Source organism: Typopeltis vanoorti, chromosome 10 (genome assembly GCF_054136105.1).
Source record: "Typopeltis vanoorti isolate ZY-2024b chromosome 10, IOZ_Tvanoo_1.0, whole genome shotgun sequence".
Taxonomy (NCBI): domain Eukaryota; kingdom Metazoa; phylum Arthropoda; class Arachnida; order Uropygi; family Thelyphonidae; genus Typopeltis; species Typopeltis vanoorti.
This window is the reverse complement of record NC_143558.1, coordinates 95,186,577-95,213,718: the sequence shown is the minus strand read 5'-3', so window position 1 is coordinate 95,213,718 and position 27,142 is coordinate 95,186,577. Positions and strand designations below refer to the sequence as shown.

The window sequence follows — 27,142 nt, the reverse complement described above, 5'->3', positions numbered from 1 at the left end:
ATAACAGCCGTTATATGATATTTTGTTTTTTGATAATTATTAAATTTTTCAATAGCTTTCTTCCATTATAACCTTGCATAACTAACTGCCCAGGTACTTCAGATTTAGATTTTCCAACATTAGCAGCTGCAAAGCACACACAATGTTTACAGTACACAACACTATTTTCAACTTGAGAGTACACAAGCCATGTAAATTTTTCAAACCATGTGTATTGAAAACTTCGGTTGTGAATTGCAGCAGAGCAGGAAAATTAAAATTTGGTTCCGGTTTTCACAACTTTTTCACAATATCTGAATTATCGTCAGAATTAAATGTTTGTTCTTTCAAAAATGCGATGTTGTGAGAATTATTAATAACTAAAGGAAGTACTTTCTTTTGGATAATTTGATGGTTTTTTCAGACTTACGACTGGGGAAACCGAATCCAAATCGGTATTGACAATATTAATAGCACCAACATTGCTACTAACATTTGAATCGTCCTTTTTTGGTTTTATTGAAATAGTTCAATAAAATATTCTGCGTATGTTTTTCAGCCATAATTTGAAGCACAAAATCCAAAAACAAAATAAAATCTTTTACAAATTTAACTTTAACTTCAATGTTGTTGAAGAATTTACATACGGTAAGGTTACTCTTCAGAGATGGAAAGAAGTTTCAAGTTCAAGACATGCTTTTCAACAAAATCAATGCAAAATAGCACAGAATACGAGTGTATCGCACACAACCTATGACTGAGCATCTACAATGATTCGCCAATACATGATACCCGTGATCCTCTCTGGCCCAGCCTGGACAGCTATAGGACAGAATTTCTCACCCTTTCTAAGCCTAAGGACAAGCAAAATGCCTAAAACAATTCTATGGACCACTAAGTTATGTAATTTTTTTAAAAACGTATGTAGGGATTACCGATATTTGGGAAAAACTGTGCCATTTATAACACAATAAATCCCAAAGCATGTTTTGAATATATACAGTATATGAAAACATAATTAACTTGGAAGTAAACGAGTAAAAGTGTATCATCATCGAACAAAAGTTTTAATTTTTATTAAACAAATAAATAATATGATATAATTATTTACTATTTACTTTTAATGATATGGATGAGCTTCTCGGCATTGCAGAGTTGCTGGATATCTGGCTCAATATTGTTCAACTTCAGTCAAAGATCGGCACACACACTAAGACGAATTCTGTATTTTGTTTTTATTTGAAGGAGCGATGAAAATCCTTTCTCGCAAAGATAGGTTGTAGAAAACTGCATGACAATTTTCTATGCTTCTTCAGATAATTCGGGAAATTCACTTCTCAGTGAAGGCAAGATCCAGAATCGAGCCAAACCATGATCACGGAATTGCATTTTAAGCCCACTGTCACTTGAAAGCTCAATTAGCTGTTCTTTTTTCAATAACGAAAGGTCGTTCTCGTGACTGCAAGCCTGAAATGGATCATGAACCCACAGAAATTTCTTATAAGTTATTCCGAAAATATGTTTCCAAATTCTGTTTCAGAGTTTTGAGGTAAATACAAATGCTTTCCCAGTGGTTAAATTCTGAACTAATAAGTTTCAGGGACCTATACAAAATAAGTAATTGTATTTACTTTTTGAATACTATCCGAGGAAGCTTAAAATACCCCCCCACCCCGTCCCTTTCATCATGTGTTCATAACAGGCTACTGTTAATATTGATTTATATACAAATTCAAAACTGTAAAAAATTGTTGAATAATAACATAATAATGTAGCATAATTACCGTAAAGGGAGAAAAGTCACAAAACAGAAAAATGTTCCTACAAATAACCAATTATATTTATCTTTGAATGAGATCCACTGTCAAGTGTCCAGCAAGTCAGCAAATCTTTCCTTTCATTCAGCATATTAATATTATCACATTGCAACTGATGGGAATTCTGTGGATCCGTTACAGACCTCTTTCTCTTCAGGAAGTATACACAAACTGTCATTACAAACTAGTTTTGTATTATCACTGTCATCCGAGCTATTTTTCCGTTTAAAGAAGATACCAATGTACTTATCCATAATTGAAATACCGTACTTACTCGAATATAACTCGCCCTCGCATATAGCTTGTAGACCTGATTTTACTTTTCGAAAAAAGAAATTAAAAAGTTTTGCATATACCTCGCAAATGAAAAAAAGCTGAAACACGTTCAGAGCAGGGGATAGTAATTTGCTCCTGCCCAATAACTACTATATTGCAGAGGCAAGAAAAACAAGTACTTTTATTATATCAGTTAATAAGGTACCAACAGTCTGTGTAATATATTTCTCAACAAATAGTGCAATTAGAGACAACTATGATAAAAATGACACTAATTAATGAATCGCATGTCCTTTCATACAGAAACTATGCTATTTAGACACAAGCAAAACCATATGTTGCACCGCAAACACAGTATCTAATTAAAAACTGTTGTTATTAATTAGATGTGTGTGAGTTTGCCTGCCCCAAAGCAGCAATAAAGTTCAACCGAAGGTGTTAAAATTCGTAAACGTGTTAAAACTTAAATATATATATATATATATATATATATATATATATATATATATATATATATATATATATATAGTGAATGTTGTTATGGCAGTTTCACATATGGAATTCGGTTGAAGAGAGTTAGCATTTCAACTCAACTGGTAGCTTGCTTTTATCTTTCAGTCGTATGATTTCCTAAAAATACATAAATACTGGGGATAACTCGCAACACACACTTCATCTGAGTATTACTTAGCACTTCTGAAGATGTATTGGGCCCTGGTTGAAGGAGGAAATCCTTCAACAATAAAAATCAATCAACGACAAGCAATTGGTTGAAATGTGGTCATGTGGAAAACACATGTTCACTTCAAATCTGACAAAAACAGCAAGGGAAAGTGGAAGCAATAAAACCTTCCACTTAATCCAATGTTCACTTAATCCCTCTTGTATTACTCATCATTCTGCCGCTACAAATTAAAATAGTGGCAGAATGTTTATGGAATGAACATTCTGACACTATTTTTATTTTATTTTTTAAGTATCCATTTTATTTCAATAATTTTTACTTATTCAATTTTAATTTGTTTTGTTTGGATAATTAAAATATATAGATTTATTTGGTTAATTTAAGTCTGCCTGTGGACCACCTGTCCCATCGTCGCAGACCACAGGTTGAGAAACACTGCTGTAGGGTACTCTCACCTTATGTGACCACTAATTCATAAGTAGTATAGAAATAGAAGACACGACACACGACACAACATAAATAAAAAAATGAATTTTAATTAGGAAAAGTATTTTGGAAAATTTTTTAGTGTATTTTAACTTTTTCTTTTTTTTGGGGAATGCTTGGCCCCCTCCCTGGGTGCGCCACTGCATATATCAGACATTTTTATGAAGTCAATAACACATGTGGATCTACTAGTTGGCGCCAAGCAGTTAGTGTATCCACTTTCTAAACAACAGGTTGTGGATTCGATTTCCACCATGGACGTTACTGTTTGTGATTGTATTTAGGTAGAGGATAATGTTCATTTCAAGCCTGAAGTGGCTTGAAAAAAAAAGTTTCATGTTTGGTCCCAAGAGTAGAGTTTTGAGACTATGTAAAAAAAAAAAAAAATAAGAAGAAACAGAAAGAGGACAAAAGAAATATAAAATTAATGAAAAGTAGAAGGAAAAAATCCTCAACCCCAACACTAATGTACTATTGCCTTTCATGAGTGGAGTTCACATAAAAGGATTTTATCAGATTAATATGAAAGGGATTATAAAAAGAGTAGAGGGTAAGGTGGGAAGAATGAGAGGCCATCCCTGGATATCTGTATAAAATTTTGGTGAAGAAGAGTGTGAGTAGATTTTTTTTACATGGAGAGTGGTTGGTGAGTGAACTATGAATATGAGGAGCATGAATCATTTCAAGGTTCAATATGACAGACATGTTGCGAGTTAAGTGGGCCTCCCACGATGAGTCTGCCAACTCCATGGAAGTTACTGTAACAACAATATTATTACAGTAACCTCCCCTTTTATTCTCTCCTTGATGATGTCATAACAAGGATGAAATATTGGCAGCAATATTTTATATTATATATGTGCATGTATTACCCATGGTTCACTAAAAAGCCTCTAGCAGACAAAAGTTGTCATTCCACCATTTCACATTAAACAGTGCTTGATAACAACAAAAAAAAGTTTTGTAACAAAACTTTTTTACCTCTCTAAATAAGAACATAAGAATTTGCTCAAGGAAGGAAAAAGCTAAAATAAAAAGCATGTTTATTGGTCCACAAATATGGATGATTATTAAGGACAACAATTTAGACAATAAACTAAATGGAATAAAATTAAAAACAAAAAATCAGCACAGGTGACCTTTTTAACAGAGTGAATTCTAGAGATGTTAAGGCACTAGTAATCTATAGATCTGTTATTCGTTAAGACCTCTAATATTGCAAATAGTTTCTCTAAGGCCCTACTACTACAACATTAATCTCCCTGGATCTTATCTTCTACTGGTCTTTTTCCTGTTACGCAAGCAATGATCAGGTTTTGTTAAGTGTTCCTCTCCCTTCTGTTTAAGTGATCATGTTTGATTAGCTGCATACACAATCATGACTACTAATGATGTCAAGTTCCTTTTTAGCATTTAATTTTTAATATAATTTTAAATCGATGCCACCTATCACTCTCCTATTTTTTCTCAAAATAACCATATATGTAGTCTCTAGCTGTTGATCTTCTGTTTTTAAATCTAACCTAACTCTTACATTCATAAGTTAAACTTGTTCTGAACACTGTCATGTATACTGCTAGTTTAGTTTTGGCTAATTTCTCTTATTCCATAGAAATTTATTCTTATTCTGTAGAAGAGGGGGATATGAATGAGACATGAGATGGTAAGAGTATAACAAATTTAGTTTAATCCTTTATCCAAGTGAGCAAACAAAGTTTGCGCCTGAAAATATCTTCAGGATATGCTGACGCAAACTTTGTTTGCTCAGACTTGGATAAAGGATTAAACTAAATTTATTATAGTCTAACCAAGTGAAAAATAAACTTTCAACAAATTTCAAGATGGTAAGAGGTTGTTAACAGATTAATGCAGAGGAGAAGATTTTTCATAAAGCCTAGAAAGAAAACAAGAGGCCATCCCTGGAAGTTGTATGAACATGTGAGCAACAGGTCCTTTGAATGGAGATCAGATTATGAGTGAAATGCATCACATTTGATATATTAAAAGGTAGAATGCATTTTCTGAAAGTGTGGCAAGTGTAGAAATTGATTAAAAGTATGGGGATGATGATCTTTTGTGTGAGAGCATAGACCTCATGTGATAAGTCATTTGACTCCATGGAGGTCTGATGTTAATTATAATAAATACATGTTAAAAATACATTTCCTTCATTCACATCCAAATTTCTTCCTAAAGAATTTGGAAGCAGTAAATGATGAGTACAATAAGTTTCCATCAAAACATGGCCATCTGAAAATGAAGTGCCAAGGAAGATGAAATTTTAATATACTGGCTTCTACCAGGAAACCTCCAGAAAGTAAGTGTGTGTGTGCGTGTGCGCGTGCACACACACACACACACACATTATCATTATCTCAGACCTCCATGGAGTCAAAAGACTCACTGCACCATCAAACATACACAATTCATCAAATTGTGTGTTAGCATTCACTATCTATGCACTCACCACCCTCTTAAGCAAAGTATTCCATTTACCCACAACTCTGAATACAAAAAATCCACTCTCAGCCTCCTTCTCTCATCCTTCTTATACAGCTTCGAGGGAAATTTAATCGTCATATTCTGTATTATTCTTTTCTTTTATTAAAATTTTATTTGGACGGGTTATTACTACATATACACCCTCTGTCCAAAAAGAAACCGAACTTTTTGAAAATAGAAGAAACTAGTGCTGCCCCTGTTGTATCTTTTTGTTGTCGAAAGCGGCAAGATTCATTAGTGTTAACTGTTTATGACATTTTGTTTCATTAGAAGCCAAGCTATTGTGCCAAGAGTGGCAGTGTGTTTTGATGAATGGTCGGAAAATGAGTTTCAAATAGAGATCTGCGATTGACTTTTGTGTTAAACTTGGTGAAAGTTTTACTGAAACACATTAGATGCTTCAAAAAGCATACAGTGATGAATGCTTATCCCGTATTCAAGTGTACGAGTGTTTAAGCGATTTCAAAGCGGTTGCGAGATGCTTGAGGACGACGAAAAGCTGGGCCGTCCAAAAACTGGACTGAGCGAAGTTAACATCCAAAAAGGGTGTGATTTCATCGAAGAAAACCCGAAATCGTCCGTGAGATTGATTGAAGATGAATTGGGGATTCCAAAATCAACTGTGCACAATGTTTTGACCGAGAGTTTGGGCCTTTGTAAATTGAATTCACGATTTGTTCCCGACAAGTTGACCGACGACCAAAAAATGTATCGAATTGAACACTGCAAGGACCTCGTTGCAGGATTCATCATTGTAAGAACTCAAACTTCCTTGAAACGATCATTACTGGTGATGAAGCATGGTGTTTTAAGTAAGAGCCTGAAACAAAGCACCAGAGTGCTGAGTGGAGACCACCAGAAGAGGGGCATCGGAAAAAAGGTCGCTTGGAGAAGTCGAAAGTAAAGACAATGCTAATTGGTTTCTACGATTCCAAGGGCATTATCCACAAAGAATTCGTTCCACCTGGCCAAATGGTCAATGGTGAGTTTTATCTCGAAGTTTTGACGCAATTGATAACGAAAATTCGTTGTGTACGGCATGAATATCGTGATGCAGGCAGCTGGTCACTTTTGCACAATAATGCACCATCTCATCATTCGAACATTGTGAGACAGTTTTTGAGCAAAAACCAAGTTTGATCACTCGCTGTATTACCTGATTTAGCGCCCTGTGGCTTCTTTCTCTTTCCCAGACTTCATTTGCTGATGAAAGGAAAGCGATACGACACCATTTACAACATTCAAGCGGTACTAACCACAACCCTCAACAGTATTCCAGAAACCAAAATAAAAAAACTCATTTAACGAATTAATTGACTGTGCCAAATGCTGTATCGAAGCTGCAGGAGAGTATATCGATTGAAATAAATAATTTGAATAATTTTAATTGGACTGTGTTTTATTTTCTATCAAAAGTTCGGTTTCTTTTTGGACAGAGGGTGTATTGCAGGAATGTGCAAAAGATCTTGTAGTGCCCTGCTTTATTGTTCCACAAAGTCTGATAACAGAAACAGTCCCAGATGAGTGGAAAGAGAAAAAAATAATAAAATAGTGCCACTGTATAAAGAAGAATCCTAGTCAGTGGTGTCTAATTATAGGTCAGTGTATATATAACAAGTGTAGTAGTGAAGTTTTAAAGAGGCTAGTTAGTCAGAGATAGAATATAAACTTAAGAAAATGAAAATCTTTCGATAGAGATCAAGATGAGTTTGTTAAGAATTATAGAGTGATTTATCAGGATTTTGCCAAAGCATTTGGTAGAGCATCACATAAACTACTGTTGAAATTGAGCAGGATAAGGATGGAGCCATCAAGCTGTATTTTTTGGGGAAATGTAGTGTCCCAAAAAATAGGAAAGTGATGAGTGGGATACCACAGGGTTTTGTTCTGAGACCACTGTTGTTTTATATTTTTATATATCAATGACATAGTACAGGATTTTAATGGGTTATCCAGTTCTTTGCTGATAAAAAATTAACACTTTGGACTGAAGAATGGGGATGTCAGTTTAAGCAATTTGGCCTGAGAAGATGAAATGAGGTGGAAGAGACAAGAGATCTGTGGATTAGGAAACTGAAGTAAAGGGAACACATCCCAAAAATAGTACGTTACCACCCCTCCCCCCAAAAAATGATGCTATAATGAAACAAGAAAGGAGGCGATAGTTCCACTGTATAAGGTATGAATCAAGCCCCATTTGGATTTTGTGCACATATATGGTCACCTGGCTATATTGGCAATGAGTAAATATTGAACTATGGAATGTTCAGTATAAGGAAAGAGTAAGAGAATGTGGTATACAGACCTTGGTAGATAACAGGAGAGTTACTAGAAGTAAGTTCTCAGAAAAATACAGGGAATTATTACATATGATAATAGGAGAATGATATGTCATCCCTGGACAAAGTAAAAAGGTCACTGGAGTAAGGAAATGAAAAGGAATTTTTTGCAGGGCGAGTGGTGAATGAGTAGAATGCACTGCCAGTCAATAGTGGGTATTCCAATGCTGAATGTTTTCAAAGAAAGTATGACGACTATTGGTCTGTGAGTGTTCAACCTCCAGCAATGAATCTTTATTAGACTCCATGAATCTGTAAATAGGTTCTTATTCTGTATTGCTCAAAAAAAAATAAATAAATAAATAAATAAATAAATATATATATATATATATATATATATATATATATATATATATCATCAAATTCCTGCCATGTACCCTTAAGGGGTGTACAGGATATGATAGTACTACATGACAAAAATTACATCATTACTAACTTCCTATCTACAATTTTCCTCCAAATCACTCTGTTACTTGTCAAGACACCAACGTTATCAGATCTTATATTTCTATCGTCTAAGGCACTTTGTACTGTATCAATCCACCTATATCTTGGTCTTCCTCTGGGTTGTTTTGCTGCCAACCTGGCAGAGAACGCGTGTTTTGCTAATCTTTCTTCGCCCATTCTGTTTAAGTGAACATACCACCTGAGATTAGTTCTTCTAATGCATTCCTGGATGCTGACAATGTCAAGTTCTTTCCTAATATCCTCGTTTTTAATATGATATTGCCATTGATGCCATCTGTTCACGCCTATAATCTTTCTCAGGACTCTCATATCTGCGGTCTCTAGTCTTTGGTCAAGTGTTTTACTTCTGACCCAGCTCTCAGATCCATAAGTTAAAACTGTTTTGAACACTGTCTTGTATACAGCTAATTTAGTGTTCCAACTAATTTCTCTCTTATTCCATATGAATTTATTCAATTAACTTCCAACCATACCAATTTGCTGATTCTGTTGTCTATTTCTATATTTAATTTACTATCTTCACTAAAAATCGTAACTAAGCAGTTGAAATGCTTCACTTGTTCCACAGGTTCTCCATTCAAAACGCAGTTGAAATTTTCAACAATTCTGCCTATTTTCATTGTCTTTGTCTTTTTATTGCTAACCTTCATACCATACCTATCACAACAGCTATTCAATTTAGTCAAAGAATCTTGCAGACTTGTAGCGGATTTATTTAGAAGTATAACATCATCCACATAAAGCAAAGAGCTGACATTAACATCTCCAATTTTGATATCATGTTCAATACCACTTTCCTTCATAATGTGATCCATATAGATAATGAATATCAGAGGGGATAATGTACATCCTTGTCTCACACCAGATTTAACATTAAACCATCTTCCTGTACTTCCTTTTATTCTAACTGCTGACTTACAACTCAAATAAAGACTAAGAATTGCTTGACGTAATGCCCCATTGACACCATATAACTGCAGCGTATTGAATAGCTTCTCTCTTGGCACCTTGTCATATGCCTTTTCTAAATCGACAAAACTTAAATACAGATCTTTGTTATATTCCCATGTTTTCTCAACTATTTGTCGTAAAGTGAAGATCTGATCTTGACAGTCTCTATTTGGCCTGAATCCAGCTTGTTCTTCACCAAGCTTTTCTTCCACAATTTTTCTCAACTGTTTCTCAAGTATATCTTGCCAGGAACACTCAGTAGGGAAATACCTCTGTAATTCTCACATGCAGTTTTATTTCCCTTTTTATATATGGGTACTATGAGAACTCTACTCCAATCATCGGGAATTCGTCCCTTTGTCCAGGCTTTCTGAACTATGCAGTGCAGCCACTGTAAGACTCTTCACCATACTTCAGCATTTCTGGTCGAATATAATCTACTCCTGCTGCCTTTCCACATTTCAAGCCTTTGATGGCTTTTTCTACTTCAAGTATGGATATGTATTCCTGACTGCATGCCTGGTCAGTGTTTTTTTACCACCATGCTATCATCACTGCTTGTTTCATTTAGCAGTTTTTCAAAGTAATTATTCCATACTTCAAGGATATCTTTTTCTCCCGTTTTCATGTCACCTTTATCATCTCCAACTCCTTTTACAGCACTCTTTCCTCCATTCCTAAGCTTCTTCAACAACCTCCAGAATATTTTGCCACCTTCTTGATATTTATTTTCTATATTCTTGCCAAAGTCCTCCCATGACTTTTGTTTAGCTAGTTTTACACAGTGTTTAGCATTCTTGCATTTGTCTCTATATTCTCTAAGAGCACAAGCTGACTTATTTGACAGAAACTTTTGATATGCTTTCTTCTTTTCATTCACTGCCTCTTTAACTTCCTGTGTCCACCAGGGAGTTCTGATTTTATTATCCTTGCAGACAACCTCACCATATGCCTCTCTGGCTGAATCAATCAATGTTTTCTTCAGAGTTCGCCACTGAATCTCCAAGGTTTGATTCCTGTTCTCAAACCCTTTCATTTTTTCTTCAATAATCTTTGTGTATTTTAGTCTACAGTTCACATCTGAGAGCTGCTCAAACTTCGCTTTAAAACTTTCTTACATGTCATTCTTTTCAATATGAAATTCAATTTTATCCTGCTCAAGACTAAATAGTGATCACTTCCAATTTCAAATCCTCTGTACACTCTGGTGTCCTGCACCAGGGAGAAAACATCACTATCAACAATAACATAGTCAATGAGACTTTTCTTATTCCTTGCCTCTTCTCTCCATGTGAATTTGTGCACATTTTTATGTTGGAACATGGTGTTAGTAATAACCAGTCCATGTCCTGAGCAGAAATCCAATAGATATTTGCCATTATTATTAGCTTTGCTCTTTTCTCCAAATTTTCCCAAAATATTTTTGTATGTCTCACAATCATTTCCTACTCTGCTATTTAGATCTCCAACAAGGACCAACTTTTCCTTTTTCATTGTGTCAGTTGCTTTTTCTAAAGCCTCAAAAAATTCCTCCACTTCTACCTTAGTAGAACCTTCTGTGGTTCTACTAAGGTAGAAGTGGAGGAGAAATAGGCACAAATAAGTATTTATATATACACATACACATAAATAAAAATTCTGAAATCAGGTTTGAAATTTATAATTTATAATTTTATAAAATATGATAATTTATAAAAATTGTCATATTTCATTTAAAGAGAATAAAAAAAAGTTTAAATCTGTTGTTCTATGTTACTGAGAGGAGTAGATGAAATACATGCCACATTTATTTATTTACTGCAGGGGGTCTCAAACTCAAATGTAGCAAAGTGTCAGTAAATTAGATGTATGTCAAACACAGGCCGTATTCAATATTATTCTGTGAACCAGAACATAAACTAAAAAAATAAAGGCTCTAATTAAGGCCCTTTTGTTGCTGGGCCTTTATAACTTATGTAAACAGTTACACCACCCATTTATATTTTAAATTTATAAAATTTAAATTTTTGATTTTCATTTTTGAATTTTAAAAATATTTTAAATTAAAAAATAAATTTTTAAATGACTGCGTGACAAGTAACTTCCATTCAGTGTTGCCAACATTTAATGATAGAAACATGGTACAAAGAATTATAGTGATAAGTTTTACTTTTGTTTAAAGCTGTCATAAAACATTTAGAAGTTTGAATTTTTCTGTTTTAATCTCCACAGGATGTTAGAAACATTGATTTTTAGAAAAGAAATCATTAAGATCGCAGGCCAAATAAGAAGCCTTCATGAACCATATCTGGCCTGCGGGCCGCCAGTTTGCGCCAGAAATTAATGAGCAAAACTATATACACCGACAGTTCAGTTAACCAATCAATAACACTATCTGAGAGTAAATGAAAGTTCCTGAGGCCTCCAAGGAAGGAGTGGTGGGATAGTCATCAGCAATATGATGCATAGTCTGCATGGCACCACACATGCTAACGGGTAACTATGAAATTTCCCACAGATGTAGCAAGTGAACATAGCAGTTTATATGGTCCTAAATATGCCTAGCTTCAGAGATGTCGAAGTAGAATGAATCCTGGAAGTTTGAGTTTGATAGTTGGATGTATTATCAGGTACCTGTTTGTAGTTCATCACAAAGTCTTCTCCACAAGTCCTGGGGACCATCAGCTGAAATTTCCACAAGCTGGAGGAGGCTGGCCCAACCAGATGACTGCAACTGGATGGGTCCACAAGTGGCAAAAAGAGGCTCACCTCCCAAATATGGAGGGCAGCCATAAGATAAACAAGTTAACATGACGAATAATCAGTTCTGGACCAACAGAACATTGCCATTGGGAAAGGGGGGGGGGCAAAGTCTCTCAAACAAAAATGCCATAACCTTAAGATAATTAATTAAAATTAAAAGAAACACACGTATTAACCACAGTGAAAATTATTTAATTGTAAATATTTCATCCTAAGTATCTTCGGACATCATCAGTACAGCAGTTTAAAACAATAATAGGAATAACATACAGTTAGGGCACATGATTACAATAGAATCTAATTAAACGTGTTATAGAAGTAAAAAAATAAAAAATAATTATTTAACACAATTTTGTATGACAATTTCCCATACTTTAGGAATAGTTTTAAATAATTAAATAATTTTTACTGTGGTTAATACGTGTGTTTCTTTTAATTATGATCGCACCACAGGTTTCGTTATTTAAAAAAAAAAAACCTTAAGATGTTATATGTGACAATGTGATATGGCACCCTATGCCACCATTAAATAAGCATGTTCCTGGGGAGGCACTTAAAGATCAACTGCAGTGACTGTCTACCAAGTAAGGTGCAGCTGCATAGGCATCTGCTTCATGTCATGAACAGCCTCTCTTTTGGCAATTGATGGTAATCTGCACTGGTCCCTGGCTACGAAGTAGCAATTTCTGACTAATACCTCACTTCAGGGGTCCAAATGCCAACAATGGTATCGTTGACACTACAAGAAACAAAGGATATGCATGGAACAGAGAAATGGGGAATGTAACAAGAAACTTTTCCTGAGAACTGTATAAAACTCTGATGAGCAATGACATCAGAATAAGTTTTTTGGAAAATGGTACCTATAACAGTTAAGCTGAATCTTACATTGGTACATGACTGCCCCCTAGACAATAATAGGGAATTCACAAACTAATAATAATGATAGAGAATTCACACATAGTAATAATGATAATAGTGCCGGTGCACTGTAATAGCATATCATACATCCTGGAAGATGCACCACATTTTATTAATTTGTTTAATAATCTGAAAATGCAAAATTTTGAGATTCATTGCTAAATTATTACTTTTTCACTTTATTACTTAAGTAACTAATGAATATTTAAGTACTACTTTCAATTAAAAGTGAATCTGCTGGTTTCATGTTGAGGTGCTATTGTCTTTTGCCTACAAAACATTGATTGTTTTTGATTTACAGCTGAAACAATTAATGAGGATATTTGCAAAAGGACAGAACTGCTGAAAATATACTGTTGACAAAAACAATATGCTCATCCTAATTTCATTACACTGGTGTTAATTCTAAAATAACCAAAAGAATCCTATGCATTTCCTGAAAATTCTTGACTAAGTGCCAAAGATGACAATCAGATTAGATCAGAATACATAACCTCTATCTCATCAAATACCTCCATTTTGTTTCACATTCATGTTTATTTTTTGTTAAACATCTTCAGATATTTACATGATCACTGTACATCAAAACAGATATTAGTATTATAATGCTCTTGCTTTTCTCTAATTTTTTAAAAGGTACATGCAGCTCTTACCTATTCAAAATACAATTTCAGACTTGCAAAACAAATTTTTCTTTACAGCTGGCCCTCTATGGATCGCCTGTATAACAACCTCCTTTTGTACATATTTTCAAATACATTCCTTTGTAGTAGTGGATATAGTATGGTCAAGTATAAAACAAAAACATGTGATCTTGCAATCTTCATAGACAAACATTAAAAATAAAAAAATAAATAAAAATAATAAAATAAAATAAAAGTAAAAAAATAAAATAAAACATTAAAAAAAATAATAAAAACTCCAGTCTCCCACATGACTGGCAGGGATACTAACCACAATATAACTGAGTATCACATAACTACATCAATGTTTGAATGTATTCTGGAGGTCAAAAGGCTGAATAAAATGGGTGAATGAGGGGCTTAAGCATGAAATCTGGAAGAAGGCACTTTGGAGGCAGTACAAGATGAATAATGTCAATAATCAGTTACATGAAGATTAAATTAATTATTATTATTATTATATAACACCTCCAGGGAGTGCAAAGACTCATCGAGGGAGGGCACCTGCTCTACAACTCTCCGTCCCAACCACTCTACTAACCGCAACTACCTTCATCATCTACACCAGCACCATCTACTGCTGACCACAGTGAATCACAAACATCCATGCCCACAGCAGGATTCGAACCCACAGCCACAATGTGAAGAATGAAAAAATGTGCCAAGATTATAAAGAACATGCCAGGAAAGTGACTCAGTTAGAAAGCACAACAAAAGTGCAGTATGATCAGAAATTAGCAAATCAAGCAAAGAAACAGTAGAGAGTTTTTTTTAGATATGTGGCAAATAGAAAGAAAAATGATTATGGTAAGATGATGTTAATGGATGAAAATGGTAGAATGATAACTGCTGCAAAAGACATTGTTGAGGTATTCAGTGATCATAAATTACAGATGCCAAGAAATTATATTCTCAGTTTCATCCTTTATCCAAGTGTAAACAAAGTTTGCAGGTGAAGTAACTTCACGACAGGACTATTTGTATATAGAGGCTAATGACTTCACATCAATTGCCTTAGTATCCCATAATGCAAAGCACATATCCTTACAGACATGTATAACGCTACTGATTTATGGGAAGGGTCACTATCCATAATGATTTCAACCTTAAGTGAGGTCTCATCAGTGGGAGCCAGACCCAGAAGTAATGCAGAAGTTGCACTCCCATATACAAGTAGCCAAAAGGTGTCACACCTCATTACTAAAATATTCTGGATTATAGACAGATGTTGAAAGTTTTTTCATGTAGTTATACAATAAATTACAAATGCCAAGAAATTATATTCTTGGATTTATTTTTTATCGAGGTAAGCAAACAAAGTTTGTGCATGAAGTAACTTCACAACTTCACTAAGGTGCAATGCCTTTTAGGACTTGTATATGGAAATATGAATAAAGGTCGAAACCAGTCTGTGTAGTGATCCCTCTCATAATGCATAGCATTATACATGTCCATAAGGATATGTTTTGCATTATGGGATAGTAAGGTAAGTAATGTGAAGTCATTAGCCTCTATATACAAGTAGCCCAGTTGAGAAGTTACTTCACGAACAAACTTTGTTTGCTTACACCTGGATAAAGGAATGAAACCAAGAATATCTGTTGATGAAAACAAGATGAAACCAAGAGCAATTTATAGTATAACCAAGTAAAAAAAACTTTCAACATCTATTTAATGATCTGTAGGGTAACCTCATTAGGGTGAAATCATGAGAAACTTAAGTGTAGAGGATATAAGAAAGGATGGCTTAATTGTGAGTGAACAGGAAGTATTTGAGGAAATAAAAAACCTTGATGTGAATTAGGCTAGGATTTGATAGCATATCACCATTCATCTCAAGGGAATATCTCTGACAATTGGCATGCCTGTTTAACATGAGTCTTACAACAGCACAAGTTCCAATGGAGTGGAAAGAAGGTAAAATTGTCCCACCACATAAAGGTGGTGATAAAGCTGTGGCTACAAATTATAGGCCAATCTGTATACTAGAGTTGTGGTGAAGGTCTTAGAGAGATTGGTGAAAAGTAGGATACAGCAATGTGTTGATAACAGCTGTATTCTCTGTGGTTTTATCAGCATGGGTTTGTTAAAGGGAAATCATGTTTTACTAACTTACTTATATACCATAATAAGGTGACAAATGTCTTGGACAATGGAGACACATATACAGTGGTATACTTAGATTTTGCAAAAGCTTTTCTTCCACACAACAAGCTATTAAATAAATTGAAATGATGGGATTTGATAACAGACTTCCAAGTTGGATCGGTGAAGGGATGTCAGATATGTACCAGAAAGTTGTACATGAGGGTGTAGTATCCATCAAGAGGAAAGTCATTAGTGGTCTGTCACTAGAGTCAGTTTTGGGACAATTTTGGTTCAATTTATATATTAATGATATTGGGATGGGTTTAACTGGTGATATGCAGCTGTTTCTAGATGATGCAAAACTGGGGAGAGCAATGCTGCATCAAGCAGATGCTATGGCCTTACAGGAGGACTTGAATAGATTGCATGAATTGTCAGGTAAGTGTTACTCCCCAGACCTGAAATTCAATGGTCATGTTGCACAAGTTGTGAAGACATCACATCAGATAATGGTAATGAAGTGAAGTACCCTGACATGCAGAAATAAAGATGTTATGATCTTCATATGGATTATTGTGCACAGATTTGGTCACCAAGTTTTTGTGGTGACGAGGATATGCCAGAAAAGGTTCAGAGAATATTCACAAAGATGTCAGTGGTCTCTGGAAGGTGGAGATGACATGAAGGGATGATTGGGACATAAGTTAGTCAGGGGTTGTTACTGTGATATGGAAGAGAATTTTCATAGAATGGGCAAGTGGAATAAAACAAGAGGCTATCTCTGGAAACTGTATAACGAGGGTGTGAGCAGAGGAGTGAGGAGAAGGTTCTTTACATGGAGGGAGATTGGTGAATGGAATGCATTGCTTGAGTGTGTTGTGAATGTAGATACATTGAATCAGTTTAGGGCACAGTTGGATGAGCTTGGTGTGATAGTGTACCACTCATGATGAATCTGACTTCATGGATATCAGATATTAATAATAATAAATAATATAAATGCATTGCTTTATAGATACTGAAAACTTAAAAGATACTTTGGTGTATAAGCTATGTTGTAAGCAAAAAAGGAAATATTTAAAAAAATTTTAATATTAAATTATATAAATTTCAGTGCTTCAATTTACAAACTTCATTGAGAGAAAATCATATAATTTATTTTAATTAATAATAAACAATTCTTTCTCCAATAATACCAATACTGTTAAGGTTGCAGGAATGGTTTAAGAGGAGGATAAAAGGATAACATCCCATGGAACATCACGATGCTAATTTTAATAATAAAAAACACTTGAACTGCTGTATACATTTCCATGCAGCAGTCATCAAATCTGAAATGTAATTTCCAAAAGTTTTGCTCCTTTTTATCCTTGATGTAATTCAAATTAGTTGCCTTATCAAAAAAAAAAAATCAAAAACCTTGACTGTTTGAAATGCAAATAATATAATGTGAAGTGTCAAGAAATCGCATGCAATAAGCTATAGGGAATGTCAAGTAATGATAATTTCTTCCAGCTAATGTCCCCTTCTCTACGTGCATCAATATTAACATTAACGTCAATTATCATTGTCGTTTTTGCTACATTCAGTGCATGCTTTAATTTCAAAAAATATCTGATATTGGTATGCATACTTCAACCGCATAATACTGTATCGATATTACCTGGTCATATCGATACTTCTCAACAGACGGAGGGGAATTTAAAAAATAAATAAATAAAATAGAGAGAGAGAAAGAAAGAAAACGACTATGTTCCATTCATTAATCAGCCACTTGCTGCAGCCGTAAGTGGTATATATTTATATTTATAATGACGGAAATAATTTCCGATCACCTGCTTTCGATTAAGGAAATGAAGGGAAGAAAATGCGTATTTAATTTCGGAATCGAAATAAAGAAACAATTAAAATTTCGTTAGGATCAAACTGCAATATTTATAGCGCCCTCTTGTACATACCAAATGTGTTTAGCAGAATTTAACTAGAGGTCCTTGCCATTCATCTACTCCTTACTTATGCATATTAATACGTTCTTTCTCGAAAAATTAACAATTCTCAAGACATTTAAAAGACTGACAAAAGAAATAAATGTGTTTACTTACTCTTATGACAAGTGATACATGCTACTAGCACATGCCTGTAAATTTTTCAAGTAGTGTTTAAACATCAAGTCTCATTACTGTCAGAAGAGATAGTCCCAATCACGTTAATAACTTTAAGCCAATACACTTTCATGTGAACATTACTGGGAGTAACATTATTCCTAGAATACAGCCGTAATAGAAAGATTGCAGTGGTGATATTTCATATAGCTTATTCATTACCTTCTGGCAGTATAGATAAATAGTACTACACAATAACCCAGCTGTTTATAAATTTCTGTATAACTTAAATTGACACATAACGAAACAAAAATAATAAATAAATAAAACGGGACAACATGACATTTAAATTGTCTGAACGAAGCTATTTTTGCAAGTAAAATTTCAACCAATACATCAACATCAATTTTCTTCTATTTACTCTATTAACCAATAGAATTGTAGTAACACCGCGCATGCTTCTGTCCTACACTGAAGAATTCAGAATTATCTGAATATTATTTATCAGCCATTAATTTTTTTAATGTAATTAAGCCATTGATTTGAATCCTAGAAAGCTAAAACAATCAGACATCTTCTGACAATGCATTGATTTTTACTGAAACATGTACTTTACTTAACGCTAAGAAGCTTTCGTTTGTCATTAAATAATTGCATCAGCGTTGCTTTAGACTTGCTTACTGCACTTGGAATTAATTGCAGTCCTCACAGCATGACTTGACTGGTCCATTATATGTAATATAGTAGAAGAGAAGACAACTAAGATCGGGGATATGATATATCTTTGGTCCACAGATTATACATAATGTCCGTTAATTGCATATTTTCAGTTTTCTTTGTTTCGACGAGTGAAAACCCAAATTTCCATGAAGAAAATCTCCCATCTGAAAAAAAAAAAAAAAAAAAAAAAAACGCTAAAAAATACATTTCAATTAAAGGTTCGTCGACTATACATATATACAGTGGCGCACCCAGAGGGGGGGAAAGGGCCCGGGCATCCCCCAAAGAAAAGGAAAAAACACTAGAAAAATTTCCAAAAATCTTTTCCTAATTAAAATTCTTTTTTTTTTTTATTTATGTTGTGTGCTACTTATGAATTAGCAATCACTGCAGATGCTCAGTTATAGGTCGTATGCGATGGGTAGTGTGTACCGCGCGGTTAGCCTAGTGGCTTTGCGCTTCGCAACCATATGCCTCGGGAAGGAGTGTCCCAGGTTCGATTCCCATTGTAGACGTGAGGAATTTGAGGATCTTCCTCAGGCATAGCCAAGTTAGCCGGTCTTGGGGGCGGTCAGTAGGGTTTTTTCCGCCAGTTTATCTGGCGTTTTTCATCCTGCAAAACGACCCCATGAACATACGCCTACAGTCAAAAATATATCCTCCCCCCAGCGGCAGACCAGGCGACGGGTGGGTTGGGAACAATACTAACAAGAATTCGCATCTAAAGTAACATGCGGACCCTGCATAGGAAGCGGGAATAACGCGTAGTAGAAGAAGATGCGATGTGTAGTGTGTATTCGCAAACGTCTACTCAACTCGGCCCCCCACCCAATGGTTAAATCCTGAGCGCTCGGCCCCCTCCAAGATTAAATCCTGAGTGCGCCACTGTATATATATATATATACCTAAACCTCTTTTTACGCGAATTGGGATATCAAAAATAATTTTTTCACGATTTTTATTCACTTTTACGCGACCAACCTAAAGTCTAAGTTAGGAAAAAATCCGTAATTCAAGAAAATTCTGAGAATTTTGTAGAATTGCATTCTCGTTTTAATTAAGAAAATTCTAAATTCTTACGAATTTCATTTATTGGGAATTCCTCGAATTACATAACTCACTGCACATAAAAAAAGCAGTTCTTAGCAGTTTGAATTTGGTGTTTGAGTAGACAACACAGTTACTGCATTTTTTGCATTTGCATTTTTTAACTGAAATCAAAATAAAAATCGCGTTATAAAATTAATAAATTTGCCAAGAAATAATAAATGGTAAGCTATATGTAATTTTCAAACTTTCATTTCATTAACCGAAGATTTTAATCCATCCCTCACATGATATTGCCGATAATCAAAAAAAAAAAAAAAAGGAAAGCCGTTTCCTTGGATTTTGAAGACGATGTAAAAATTCAAATTTTAGATCGTCTTCAAACTGGGGAATGTGCAACGGCTGTGGGTAAGCATTTTGGAGTCCGTGAATCAATTGTCAGATCTATAAAGAAAAATGAAGAGGCTATTAGAAAAGCAGTATGTTCTGGTACAAAATCGAGTGCGAAATTATCATCATACACAAGAAATGTTGTTCTAGAAAAGCCCGAAAAAGTGACGGAAATTCCATCAAGCAATCAGCATTGAGATTTTATGAACAGATTAAAAAACTGTAGCCAGATGCTTCATCTCAATCGAGGAAAAAATATGCATTTCATGCAAGCAATGGTTGGCTGGCTAAGTTTATTAAAAGACATGCTCTTCATAATATAAAAACTAAAGTTGAAACGGCTTCTGCTGATGAAACAGCTGCTAAAGCATTTCGACAAAAACTTGCTAAAATAATTGAAGATGGAGGTTACACTCGTGAACAAGTTTGGAATATGGATGAAACTGGCCTTTTCTGGAAAAAAATGCAAACAGAACTTACGTATCAAAAATACTGTTGATGGGTTCAAAGCGGCAAAGGATCGCATAACACTCCTATTTTGTTCGAACGATTTAGGAGATCGGGTGTTAAAACCACTGCTTATAAATCGATCATTAAGATCACGGCCAATGAAAGGCATAGATTTTCAAAAATTGCCAGTTCATTGGATGGCCAACAAAAAAGCTTGGGTGACCATTGATATTTTCACTGAGTGGTTCCACAAACATTTTCTGCCAGAGGTTAGACGCTATTTGAATGACAAGGGTCTCGAATTTAAAGTGCTTTTGATTCTTGATAATGCACCCGGTCATCCTGCCATAGAACACCCAAATCTACAATTTTTTTTTCTGTCGCCCGATACCACATCATTGCTACAACCTCCAGATCAGGGTATAATTGCGACTTTTAAAACATATTATGCCAGACGAACATATCAGTACGTTTTGAATAAGCTAAATGATGATGAAACACTGTCAGTTATGGATGGGTGGCAAAAATTTTCAATTATGGATTGTATTGATCAGGTTCGATTATCGTTATCTGAATTGAGACCAGAAACTATGAATGCATGCTGGAAAGCTATTTGGCCCGTGCGTATTAAAGAGAATGATCCTGTTCCCTTCAATCATACTGCAGAATTCCCCAATATAATAAGTTTGGCATGTGAAATTGGCGGAGAAGGATTCGATGATCTTACGTCGGCAGATATCGAAGAATTGTTAATTGATAAACCTCGTAGCGAAGACGAAATAGTGGAGATTGTTTCTGAGACTCCTGAAAGCGAATAAGTTAATGATAATGATAAAGATAATCATACTTTTACTGCTGATATAATTAAAGAAGGTCTTAAACTGGCCAGTAATTTAGGCAATCATTTTGCCCGACATGATCCAAATGAAGAACGTGCTGGGAAGTTTTCACGCGAGCTTAAGTTGTTAATGTCTTCATGCAGAGAATTATATCGCGACTTATCTAAAGCATCAACACACCGATTAATAACTGAGTTCATGCCTAAAACTACTGAAACAACCAGTGGTTCTTTTGTTCAAGACATGCAAGAAGAATTCCACAAGTTGAGGTGGAAGTCGATGACGATAATACCATATCTAGTAGTTCTAGTGATATTAGAGTCTCACGAAAACGAAAGCTTTCGCATTTATTGTCAGAAACTGATAGCGAATAACATAATTTTTTATAGAATCCTTAGCAAACAACTGAAATGAATATGTTTTTTTTTTTTAATTATTAAAATTAATTATATGTATGTGTGTTCTCCATGAAATGTAAATAAAAATCTTAATATCCTAACGATTTAATTTTGTTTTTTCATTATTTTGCTTATATTTCAGGTTTGGAACCAATCTTCACTTTTTCTATGGAGTCGGCAGTTCTTTTTAAGCGAATTCTATTTGCGCGTAATTTTTAGGAACGTATCTATCGCGTAAAAAGAGGTTTAGGTGTATATATATAAAAAATAAAATAAATAAATCAGCTAACGCCTTTTATTCCCTTATAGGGAGTAGGTGAGGCCTTTTAACCCTATCTAGCTTTTGGAGACTGAGTGGGCAGTTCAATATCCACCGGTAGCCAAGCAGAAATAGCTGGCCAATGTCTATCACTGATTATAGCAGCCTACGAAGAAGAGGCTGGCAAACAAGTGCTGCCATCTCTTGGTACCTAACCCTAACAAGAAATGTTACTGTCTGACATAATGTGGGTACTACGGTCGATTTTCTTGAGTTTACGGGATGAAAAACCCGAGTTTCCGGGAGGAAAAACCCGTTTGCCGTGCCAGAGATCGACTAACTCGGGAATCGGTCGAAAAAAGGCTTAGAAAAAGTTCCTCCAGTCGGAGACTAGACTTGAACTTAAGTCTGACTTCAAGCGACCAAGCGCAGAGGATGCAAGCGCCACTTCCACTGAGCTACACAGGCGTGTGTGTGTGTGTGTGTGTGTGTGTGTGTGTGTGTGTGTGTGTGTGTGTGTGTGTGTGTGTGTGTGTGTGTGTGTGTGTGTGTGTGTGTGTGTGTGTGTGTGTGTGTGTGTAAAATATATATATAATTATATATATAACTTTTATTTTTTTAGGAGTGCTTTAAAAGAGAAAGGAGTGTTTTAGAGGAGGGAAAGTCGATCCTGCCTTAGCAATTTATTAACTTTTTATAATAGAATGACATCTGAGTTTGGCAAAGGAAATGTCTAACAGTGGTACTTCTGGATTTTGCTAAGGCTTTTGACAGAATACTCCATTGAATACTGTTGCACAAATTGGAGCAGATGGGGAAGGATACACTAACCACTCAGCCAACCGGGCTGGCTTTTCATTATATGGAAGATAAGGAGAGAACCTCGGGGGGGGGGGGATAACCATAGAAATTAAGTTTGTCTATGGTAATTCTTCTTTCTTTTCCATACTGTCTCCAATGAATCCCTTAGAAAAAGTACATGGTCAGGCCTATTTCTTCTTTCCCTTTCTCTTCTTGTTTTATTTGGTCTAGTATGTAGACTAGTTCTTTTGGCAAAGTTAATTTCAAATATTAGTTGATCTGCAGTGAGCAAAGGTTGGTTGATTGGTAGAGCCTTTGCTATTAATGGCTCGCAAAAAGTTAAGCAAGTTTGAGTGCAGTTAGTAGTTACAAGGTGTCCAATCGTTCGATGGTATTGGCACATTCTCCTTCAATGATTCTTTGGACTCCCTGGAGGTGTCACATAATATAATAATAATAATAATAATAATAATAATAATAATAATAATATATATATAAATATAAATATAAATTATATATATATAGGAGCCTGTGTAGCTCAGTGGATGTGACGTTTGCAGACCACCGCGCTTGGCCGCACGAAGGAAGACTTCATTTCGAGTCTAGTCGGCGACTAGAGGAAATTTTTCTAAGCCTTTTTTCGACCGGTTCCCGAGTTAGTCGATCTCTGGCACGGGCAAGCAGGTTTTTCCTCCCGGAAACTCGGGTTTTTCGTCCTGTAAACTCAAGAAAATCGACTGTAGAACCCACATTATTTCAGACATTAAATATATTGTGTTAGGGTTAGGGACCACGAGATGGCGGCACATTTGAGCCCTCTCTCTTCACTGCGTACCGCTTAATTAGTGATAGCTTTGGGCCATCTGTCTCTGATTGGGTACCAGTGGAGATTGAACTGCCCACTCAGTCTCCAAAAAGTTAGATAGGGCTAAATGGCCTCGCCTACTCCCGTATACGGGAATAAAAAGGCGTTAGCTGATTTTTTTTTTTTTGATTATATATATATATATATATAAGAAAAAGTAAATCACAAACAAACAATGCATATTTCCTAATTCCTGCTGGACCGTTTCATTTTTAGTATTAAGAGAGACCACTAGTCCTCGCCATTAGCCTAGTGGCTTTGCGCTTGACAACCATATGACTGGGGAAGGAGTGTCCCAAGTTCGATTCCCATCTAAGATTTGAGATATTTGAGGATCTTCCTCAGCCATAGCCAAGATAGCCAGTCTTGGGCGCGGCAAATATGGTTTCTTCTGCCAGTTTATCTGGCGTTTTTCATCCAGCAACCAAGCAAACGTGCCCCGTGAACATAGTCAAAATATACCCCCCCCAACGGCTGGCGAAGCGATAGGTCGGTTGGGAGTGGTACTAACAAGAAGTCGCATCTAAGTAAAACGTGGACCCTGCATAGGAAGCGGAAATAACGCGTAGTGAAAGAAGATTAAGAGAGACCTCTAGGGAGTCAGCAACTCATTGAGGGAGGCTATACTATTCGCACCAGCTGTCATATCTGTTCTTGAATCCATTGCAATCATGCACTACTCTCCTTGCATCCTTTCCTCATCACCTCTCCTCTTACTCTTGTTTACTGGTGACTGCAGGCTACAAATTCTTAATATGTATTCATAATCTGTATTCCACAATCCTAATATCATGTTTGACACTCTCCATTGCTCTCTCTCTCTCTCTCTCTCTCTCTCTCTCTCTCTCTCTCTCTCTCTCCACTGTATCAGAATCACCACAGAAACCAGACTTGGCTGCACTAATTCAAGTGAGGTCTTACCAAGGTCTTCTGAAGAGGCAAAATGACTTCCTGATCTTTATATATCAAGGTTCGATTCACTATTGCCATTATTCTCTGAGTTGTATTTATAATTTTTGCTATATGACCCTTCAACTTCAACTTCCTGTCTACTAAAACTAAGCATCTGTATCCTCATCAGTGTCTTCATGCATAATCCCACCAATATAATATGACATTGGATTGACAGCCATTTCACATGCCCACAATTCCAACCAATTCAATTCATTCTGCAGGTACTGCATATCAGCAGCATTCCTGATTACCTTACCTATCTTTGTATCATCAGTAAATAGCTAGATGTCACATGTCAAATCCTTCCCAATGTCATTAATGTACAAAATGAAATAACAATTGGTCAAAGACTGATCCTTGAGGCACACCATTGATAACCCTGAATCTTCGACACCATTGATTGGACACCATTGATAACCCTGAATGACAGAGATATCTGTCATTCAGCCATCCTCCTATTCATGCCAATAGTTTATAATCCGATCCCATATTCTCCACATTATGCAACAATAATTCATGTGGTATTCTGTAAAAAGCCCTAATAAAATCCTAAAGTATCATTCTGTATCCATTCTCCTTGTCTAACTCAGTTTTAAAGTTATAATAGAAGGGGAACAAGTTGCCAAAACATGACAGTCCCTTATTAAACCATGCTGTTCATTGCAAGTAGAGTTTCTCTGTCAACCCAAAAAAATCAGCTAACGCCTTTTTATTCCCGTATATAGGGAGTATGCGAGGCTGTTTAGCCCTATCTAACTTTTGGAGACTGAGCGGGCAGTTCAATCTCCACTGGCAGCCAATCAGAGATAGCTAGCCCAAGGTTATCACTAATTAAGCAGCACACAGTGAAGAGAGATGGCTCAGTAAGTGCCGCCATCTCATGGTCCCTAACCCTAACACTCGTATTTAATGTTTGAAATAATGTGGGTTTATTTTCTATTTTCTTGAGTTTACGAAAAACTTGAGAAAAACCCGAGTTTCTGGGAGAAAAAACTCGCTTGCCCATGCCAGAGATCGACTAAATCGGGAACCGGTCGAAAAAAGGCTTAGAAAAATTTCTTCTAGTCGCCGAAAACTAGATTTGAAAACCAATAAATCTTCCTTCGTGCGGTGAAGCGCCGTGGTGTGCAATTGCCACATCCACTGAGCTACATAGGCTTTAAGTTCCAAAATTTTCACGACCACTCCTGAGATACTGATCGATTGATAGTTGGATACATCTGTCTTTCCACCACCCAGATGCAATGGGATTATTATACATTGTTTCTGTTCCTGTGGAATCTTCTCTGTTTTGAGACTTAAATTACATAGCCTAGTCAAAGGAATAGCCAAGTCAGCTGAACACTCTTTTAGCATCCATGCTGATATACCATCAACTCTTATTGCAGAATGCTTATTCCATTTCTACAACAGCTCTAGTGCTTCTTCCTCATCCACCCATGTGGATGAGGAGGGTTTCCTCATATTGTGAAAAGGTTGTGGCGAGTTTAATGTTGCATATACGAAGTTGGTAGCTTTTAACAAAATGGTGCTCATTAGTTGAATAATCGCTACAGCATCACTCATTCACATACTATCTGCATTCAGTAGTTGTTCTTTCAAATTCATTCTTTATTTTATTTACAGCATAACGATAGAATTCTTTTGGGTTGTCTTTAACTTGCAGAGCCAGTTTTTTTCATACTCGGACTTAACTTTCTACATGGGCTGCTGCTTATAAATATCATAACTGGCATCATCCATATGCACACCATATTCCTTCCAAATCATCTTTTTCTTAACAATCTCTTGCTTAATTAGATTATACATCCATTTCACTCCTACTCTATTTATTCTTCGAACCCTAGAAACATATTCAGATATTGCATCATTTAAGTATTTTTAAAACACTTTCCACCAGAGGTGTAGTCCTAAAAGAAATAGTGCCAGGGAACCTTGGAAACAAAAATCCAGGGCACGAAGTGCGGCATTATTATTATTATTATTATTATTATTATTATTATTATTATTATTATTATTATTATTATTATTATTATTATTATTATTATTATTATTATTATTATTGCGATATGCAATGACCGTATAGCAAAGAGACTGTCTTGTTTTCTGAAACGAAAATGACAAGAGTGCAAGCTGCTATTTTTTGACCGAAAGCTGGACATGCATTATAAGTCTCATTATTATAATTCTCATAATTTATTATAATGAATTAAAAAATTTTGATAGTTTTAAAAAAGTACCAGGGCTTCGCCCTGGCCCGACTACACCCCTGCTTTCCACGCACATTTTCCTTCCCATCCAGTAACTGATACCATGGCATAGAACCCAGCATGCCCCTCAGGTGGTAATAATTTCCCGCTTTGTAGATCAGCATGTAAGC

At 35.6% G+C, this 27,142-nt stretch overlaps 1 protein-coding gene across 2 annotated transcripts in view; it reads right to left on the bottom strand.

Annotated features, from left to right (window-relative positions):
- Positions 1 to 27,142, bottom strand: part of LOC150102608 (signal-induced proliferation-associated 1-like protein 2) — a 485,410-nt gene that overhangs the window by 442,727 nt on the left and 15,541 nt on the right. For both annotated transcript variants that reach the window (XM_090398858.1, XM_090398862.1), the window contains exon 2: positions 18,040 to 18,923. The gene's annotated coding sequence lies outside the window, so the exon portion shown is untranslated. The remainder of the gene's footprint in view (positions 1 to 18,039; positions 18,924 to 27,142) is intronic.